This window comes from Myotis davidii, unplaced genomic scaffold (assembly GCF_000327345.1).
Source record: "Myotis davidii unplaced genomic scaffold, ASM32734v1 scaffold2693, whole genome shotgun sequence".
Classification (NCBI taxonomy): domain Eukaryota; kingdom Metazoa; phylum Chordata; class Mammalia; order Chiroptera; family Vespertilionidae; genus Myotis; species Myotis davidii.
In genome coordinates, this window is record NW_006284863.1 from 23528 (window position 1) to 29913 (window position 6386).

At 46.1% G+C, this 6386-nt stretch overlaps 1 protein-coding gene across 1 annotated transcript in view; it reads right to left on the reverse strand.

The window, feature by feature from the left end:
• ZNF112 (zinc finger protein 112) overlaps positions 1 to 4904 on the reverse strand; it is a 25751-nt gene extending 20847 nt beyond the window's left edge. Inside the window, exon 1 of the mRNA XM_015558402.1 lies at positions 4848 to 4904. The gene's annotated coding sequence lies outside the window, so the exon portion shown is untranslated. The remainder of the gene's footprint in view (positions 1 to 4847) is intronic.
• Positions 4905 to 6386: the final 1482 nt, after the last annotated feature.

Here is a 6386-nt window from a genome sequence, read left to right on the forward strand (position 1 = left end):
CAGGTTGACACCTGCCAGTACAGCGGTAGTGGTGGGAGCCTCTCCTGCCTCCTCAGCAGCGCTAAGGATGTCCAACTGCAGCTAGGCCTGCTCCCTGCTGTCAAGTGGACATACCCTGAGGGCTCCTGGGCTGCCAGAAGGATGTCTGACTGCCAGCTTAGGCCCAATACCCTGGGGAGTGGGCCTAAGCCAGCAGGTGGTCATCCCCTGAAGGGTCCCAGACTGTGAGAGGGCACAAGCCAGGCTGAGGGACCCCCCCTCCCCCTGAGTGCACAAATTTTTGTGCACCGGGCCTCTAGTCCTATATAATAAAAGGCTAATATGCAAATCGACCAAATGGTGGAACGAACAGTCTCTATGACGTGCACTTGACCATCAGGGGGCAGAAGTTCAACACAGGAGCTTCCCCTTGTGGTCATTGTGCTCCCACAGGGGGAGCACTGCTCAGCCAGAAGCTGGGCTCACAGCTGACGAGTGCAGCGGTGGTGGTGGGAGCCTCCGTGGCAGCGCTAAGGATGTCTGACTGCTGGCTTAGGCCCGCTCCCCATCAGTCAGACATCCCCCAAGGGCTCCCGGACTGCGAGAGGGCTCAGGCCGGGCTGAGGGACCACCCCCCACACCCCCGTGCATGAATTTCATGCACCAGGCCTCTAGTAATTACTATATTAACCAGTAATAAAAATAAATGAAGTACTAATATATATAACTTGGATGAATTTCAAAGACATTCTACTGAAAGAATGTAGCCTCAAATGTGGAGAAAAGGGAACCCTAGTGCACTGCTGGTGGGAATGCAGACTGGTGCAGCCATTATGGAAAACAGAATGGCATTTCCTCAAAAAATTCAATATGGAACTGCCATTTGACCCAGTGATCCCACTTCTAGGAATATATCCTAAGAAACCTGAAGCACCAATCAGAGAGAATGTATGCACCCCTAGGTTCATAGCAGCACAATTTACAATAGCTAAGATCTGGAAACAGCTCAAGTGCCCATCAGTAGATGAGTGGGAAAAAAAGCTGTGGTGCATTTACACATGGAATACTATGGAGGAGTAAAAAAGAAGGATCTCTTATCCTTTGAGACAGCATGGAGGGACCTGGAGAGTATTATGCTAAGAGAAATAAGCCAGTCAGAGAAAGACAGTATCACATGATCTCACTCATATGTGGAATCTAATAAACCAAATAAATTGATGATCAAAAATAGACTCAGAGTCATAGAAGCATGAACAGACTGTTGAACCTCAGAGGGAAGGTAGGGGAGGGTGGGTGAGAAGAGATCAACCAAAGAACTTGTATGCACCCATGGACACAAACAATAGGGTGGGGCAGGGGGTAGGAATGAGTTTGAAGGGGTCAATGGGGGGAAAAAGAGGACATATATAATACTTTCAACAATAAAGATTGAATAAAAAATAAATAAAACAACTCACCAGGAAAAAAAAAAAAGAATGCAGCCTCAAAAGGTTCTATCTGGCCTGGCCAGTGTGGCTCAGTTGGTTGAGCATCGTCCCATGAATCAGAAGGTCACCAGTTCAATTCCATATCAGGGCCCATGCCCAGGTTGTGGGTTTGATCCCCAGTAGGAGGCGTGCAGGAGGCAGCGAATCCATGTTTCTCTCTCCTTCCTCTGAAATCAATTAAAAAAACATTAAAAAAAAAAGGTTCTGCCTAGCTGGTGTGACTCAGTGACTGAGTGGCGACCCATGAACCAAGAGGTTACTTGGTCAGGGCCCATGCCCGGGTTGTGGGGTTGGGCCCAGGGGAGGTGTGCAGGAGGCAGCCGATCAGTGTTTCTATCTCTCTATCCCTCTCCCTTCCCTTCTCTCTAAAAAAATTAATAATATATTTTAAAACAGTTTTAAAGAATGTGATCGACAAAAACTGGGTGCTGTTTCCTAAAAAAAAAAAGGTTAGGTCTGACATAAGTCCATTTACAAGACATTCTCAAAAAGACAAAACTCTAATGTTATAGGGTTGCTGGTGGTTGGTTACAGGGTGGCGAGGGGTGATTATAAAGGGAAAATAGGAGGGAAGTTTTGAGGGGTTATGGAACTGTTATGTATCCGATGCTGGTGGTAACTACATAAATCTGCAACTGTGTTAAAATTAATAGAATTTTTATATAAAACAAAAAAGAGAGTCAATTTTACTATACGATACTTGTTTTTTAAAAATAACACCCTTTTTTTCACCTGTAGAATGAAGGTAAGATCAGGTTTTTATGAGAAGTAAATTAATAGCTGTAAACCACTGGAAACACTGCCTCACTCATAAAACACAATGTTACTGTTAGCTGTTCTCATTTCTACCAATGTGGTTCTGAGGAAATTGGTTTTAAATAATCAAAATAATTGCTCATGAACCTTTTAATTCTCTGAAATAGTGGTGAATCCCATAGCTCATTAATATCATGGGAGATTAAGGAGCATCTCCAAGGGTCATTTCTATTCTGCTTTGCCACTTAATTCCAACTTTAGAAACTGAACTGCAAACCCCTCATGCCAGCTGCCTTGAGTACCTGCTCTAACTGCAACCCCTTTTTCTTGGTCTTGGATAGAAACAAGGTATGATAATCCATTTTTAACAATTATGGCAAAAAATCAATCACTACCATACTCACTCAACGTTGGGGATTTGCTTTAAAAGTTAACATGAAAATGTGGAGGGGAGGGGCTGATGCAAGACTGACATGTTAACAAGGGTTGAATTTGGGTGATGGCCCCACAGGGGTTCATCATTCTATTACTACATTTGGCTATGATTATAAATTTCCATAGTAAGAACTTAAAGGGAACTTAAAACCCATGATACCTATTTTGTAAAACTTAGGTAAAAATCCAAAAATAAATCTATGGAACAGGAAAACGTTAAAGGATTACTATTATCTCTGTATCCTGTGGTCCTGAATAATTAAGTCTTTTTCTTTATATTTTGTCTATTCTCTTAATTCTTTAGATTCTCAACCTGTGGGTCGCGACCATCAGAAAACACCTATAGCATATCAGATATTTACATTACGATTCATAACAGTAGCAAAATGACAGTTATGAAGTAGTAATGAAAATAATTTTATGGTTGGGGGTCACCACAACATGAGGAACTGTATGAAAGGGTCGCGGCATGAGGAAGGTTGAGAACCACTGCTTTAGAATGTGCAATCATTTCTATAATCAGAATCTGAACCATAAATATTATTTCCAATGAAGTACAATTCAATTGCAGGTAACAAAAAAATCTCATCAAACACTCAAAGCTCACCGACACAGCTTTCACGGCCCTCTACAAAAACCCCACACACGCCTTCTCAAGCAGATACTAAACACGCTAAGAACTAAGGCAATGGATGGAAACGGCCTCAATTCAAATCCCAGCCCAGCACCTCACTGTGTGGTTTAGGACAAACACCTTAGGCTCCGGTGTCTCCGTTTCCTCATCTTCCACAGAAGAACAGCAGCACCCTGACCCCCACTGGACTCTTGTGAGGATGAAATGTTAATTCATGTAAAACTTCTAGAATAGCCCTGGCCGGTTTGGCTCAGTGGATAGAGGGTCGGTCTGCGGACTGAAGGGTCCCGGGTTCGATTCCCGTCAAGAGCACATGCCCGGGTTGCAGGCTCCATCCCCAGAGGGGGCGGGTGGGAAGCAGCTGATCGATCATTCGCTCTCATCATTGATGTCTCTCTCTCTCCCTCTCCCTTCCTCTCTGAAATCAATAAAAATATATATAACTCCTAGAATAGTACCTGGCACTCAATGCTTAAACATTATCGTTATTACTCGTGCCAAGTACTCCCCATCCCTTCCCGCATTACTCAACAAATAGCATGGCATCTGGAACCGAAAGAAGCGAAGGAAAGTCTTCTCCCCTGAGAGATAAAAGGAAGAAACGTGCTCAGCCCTCCTCCTTGAGGCTCCGGCCTCCCCCCTGCAGCCTTTGGAGGGGGTCAGGCTGGACGCACAGGGGCGGAGAGAAACGGGCACTTCATCAGCTCCCGGGCACAGAGGCAGGGCCACCCAGACCACAGCCAGGCGTGCCGCCCTCCAAGGATTAAAGCGAAAAGCGCCGTTAGAAATCCGGGTTCGGCCCCGCGTCCTTCCGAGATCAGAGCGGGGCCCGGAGCGCCGACCCGCCCCCGGTTCACACGAGCTTCCAGGGAGGGGACTCGGCGCTTCTCCGGCAACGACAGGCGCATCTGTCCCAAAGGACGGGCTTTCGGTCTTTCCCTTCCACACCCTCGTTTAACTCTCAAAATACCTTTAATAATGAGGTGGACGCTCTCACACCGACTTAAAGAGGAAACGCAGTCAGAGACACGACGATGCTCTCCGAACATAATTTCGCTGGGAAGCGGCAGCGCCGGTTGGTGGCCGGGAAACGGTTTGGCGCAACGGTTCTCAACCGGTGGGTCGCGACCCCGTTGGCGGTTGAACGACCCTTTCACAGGGGTCGCCTAAGACCATTCTGCGTATCAGATATTGACATGACGATTCATAACAGTAGCAACATGACAGTGATGAAGTAGCAACGGAAATATTTTTATGGTTGGGTCACAACATGAAGAACTGTATTTAAAGGGCCAGAAGGTTGAGAACCACTTCGGGAAAGTACCGAACCCGGGAGGCCCTGCATCCCAGCGCCCAACAACCGGGCTGGGCCTGAAGCGGGGATGCGCGAACCGCTCACAGTCCCGCAGGCTCATTCAAAGGGACCACCAGCCGCCCTTCCCCGCTGGCGGGCTCTCTTCCTCGCGGCCCACGGCCTGCTCGCCACTGGCCCGCGGCAACGCGAAGGAAGGACAGTGTGGGCGCGGGGAGAGGCGCACGGGGAGGTGAGGGCTCACCTTTCCGAGAGGAATGAAGGCCGCAGCCTCGAGTACCTGGGGCGGAAGTGACTCTGCCTGCAGAGACGTCCTGGACTACGCTTCCCAGAATTCCCGACGGGAGCAGGAACTCAGCCTCAGCCTCCCGGAGCGGAAATTATCCAACCACAGTGTTCCCAGACTACACTTCCCAGAATTCCCAGGCCATTTCGTCGCCTTCCAAGGGCTAAAGTGCCAGCTGCTAGTCTGGATTGTATTTCACAGTTTACGGATCCAGAACGAATTCCATGACCCCGCTTTCCTGGAACCGAAATGCTTCCAAACATAGAGAGCTGTATTGTATTGTGTACGCATGCTTTAAAGGCGGCTGTTCGGGAGTGTGAGGGCCTCACCCTGTGGACTACACTTCCCAGTCTCCTGCGGGCAGCCCCTTTCCGCCGAGCTGCCTTTGTTCTTTGGCGCAGTCAGTATTTGGGTAGTCCTAACGCTCTTTAGGAAAATCAGTCTGAATTCTATACTGTTAGGTGGGCGTGACCACCTTCTCCCTTTTTTTTCTCGAAAAAAAGTTTTTTCTGCAAACTTAACGGGGGTGAGGGGGAGATGGAAGGTTTAGTTCCAACAAGATTAGCAAATATTGACGGAGGTAAAAGCTTGGTGATGGTTCTATGGAATGTTATCCTATTCTTAGAGCATTTTACCATACTAGTAAATTTCCAAAGTAAAAAAGAAAAGGGAGGGGGGAAATATGACACCTTTTAAAAATATATATGCTTTTATTGATTTCAGAGAGGAGAGGAGAGGGAGAAATAGAAACATCAATGAGAGTGTCATTGATCGGCTGCCTCCTGCACGCCCCCTTCTGGGGATTGAGCCCGCACATGTGACCTCTTGGTTCATAGGTCCAAGTGACACCAGCTGGGCATGACACCTGTTTTGTACAATGTAGGTAAATAAACATGAAAACGTGCAAAAAAACCACATTAAAATTCATATCCTGGGAATATGAATAATTCAAAATTTCTTCAAATTTCATATAGTCTCAGTAATCAAAATATCAACTAAGTATTACTTGAAGTTAAATACAATTAAATAATGAAAGATGCCTTTAAAAGCTTATTCACACCTTGCTGACCGGCTATTTCGACCCAGGCCTCGCTCGTGCAGCCAGCTACTTTTCTTTTCATAGTTTGGCAACCCACGGTTCTCCCCTATTGTTCCACAGACCACTGTTTTGTTCTTCAGTAATAGTTCAGCTGCAGAAACGCTAGTAATTACCTTGGTAACTAGGATGCCAAGAACCAAGAAAAGGCCCTAAGACAGATAATATAGCCTGTTGTAACTTTTTGCCTTCACCCCTTATATATCTCGAAGTTGTAAACATAGCCACTCTCACTTTCACAAAGCATCTTTACTAAAATACCATATTTTATTATTTTTGCCAGATTATACATCTTGAATCTGATGCATCCTCTCCATGGAATCATTGCTTCATTGAGTGATAGCTCCTGCTTTGGTGTATATATAGAGATTTAAATATCAAGATAAAGTAATTCAAAAGAG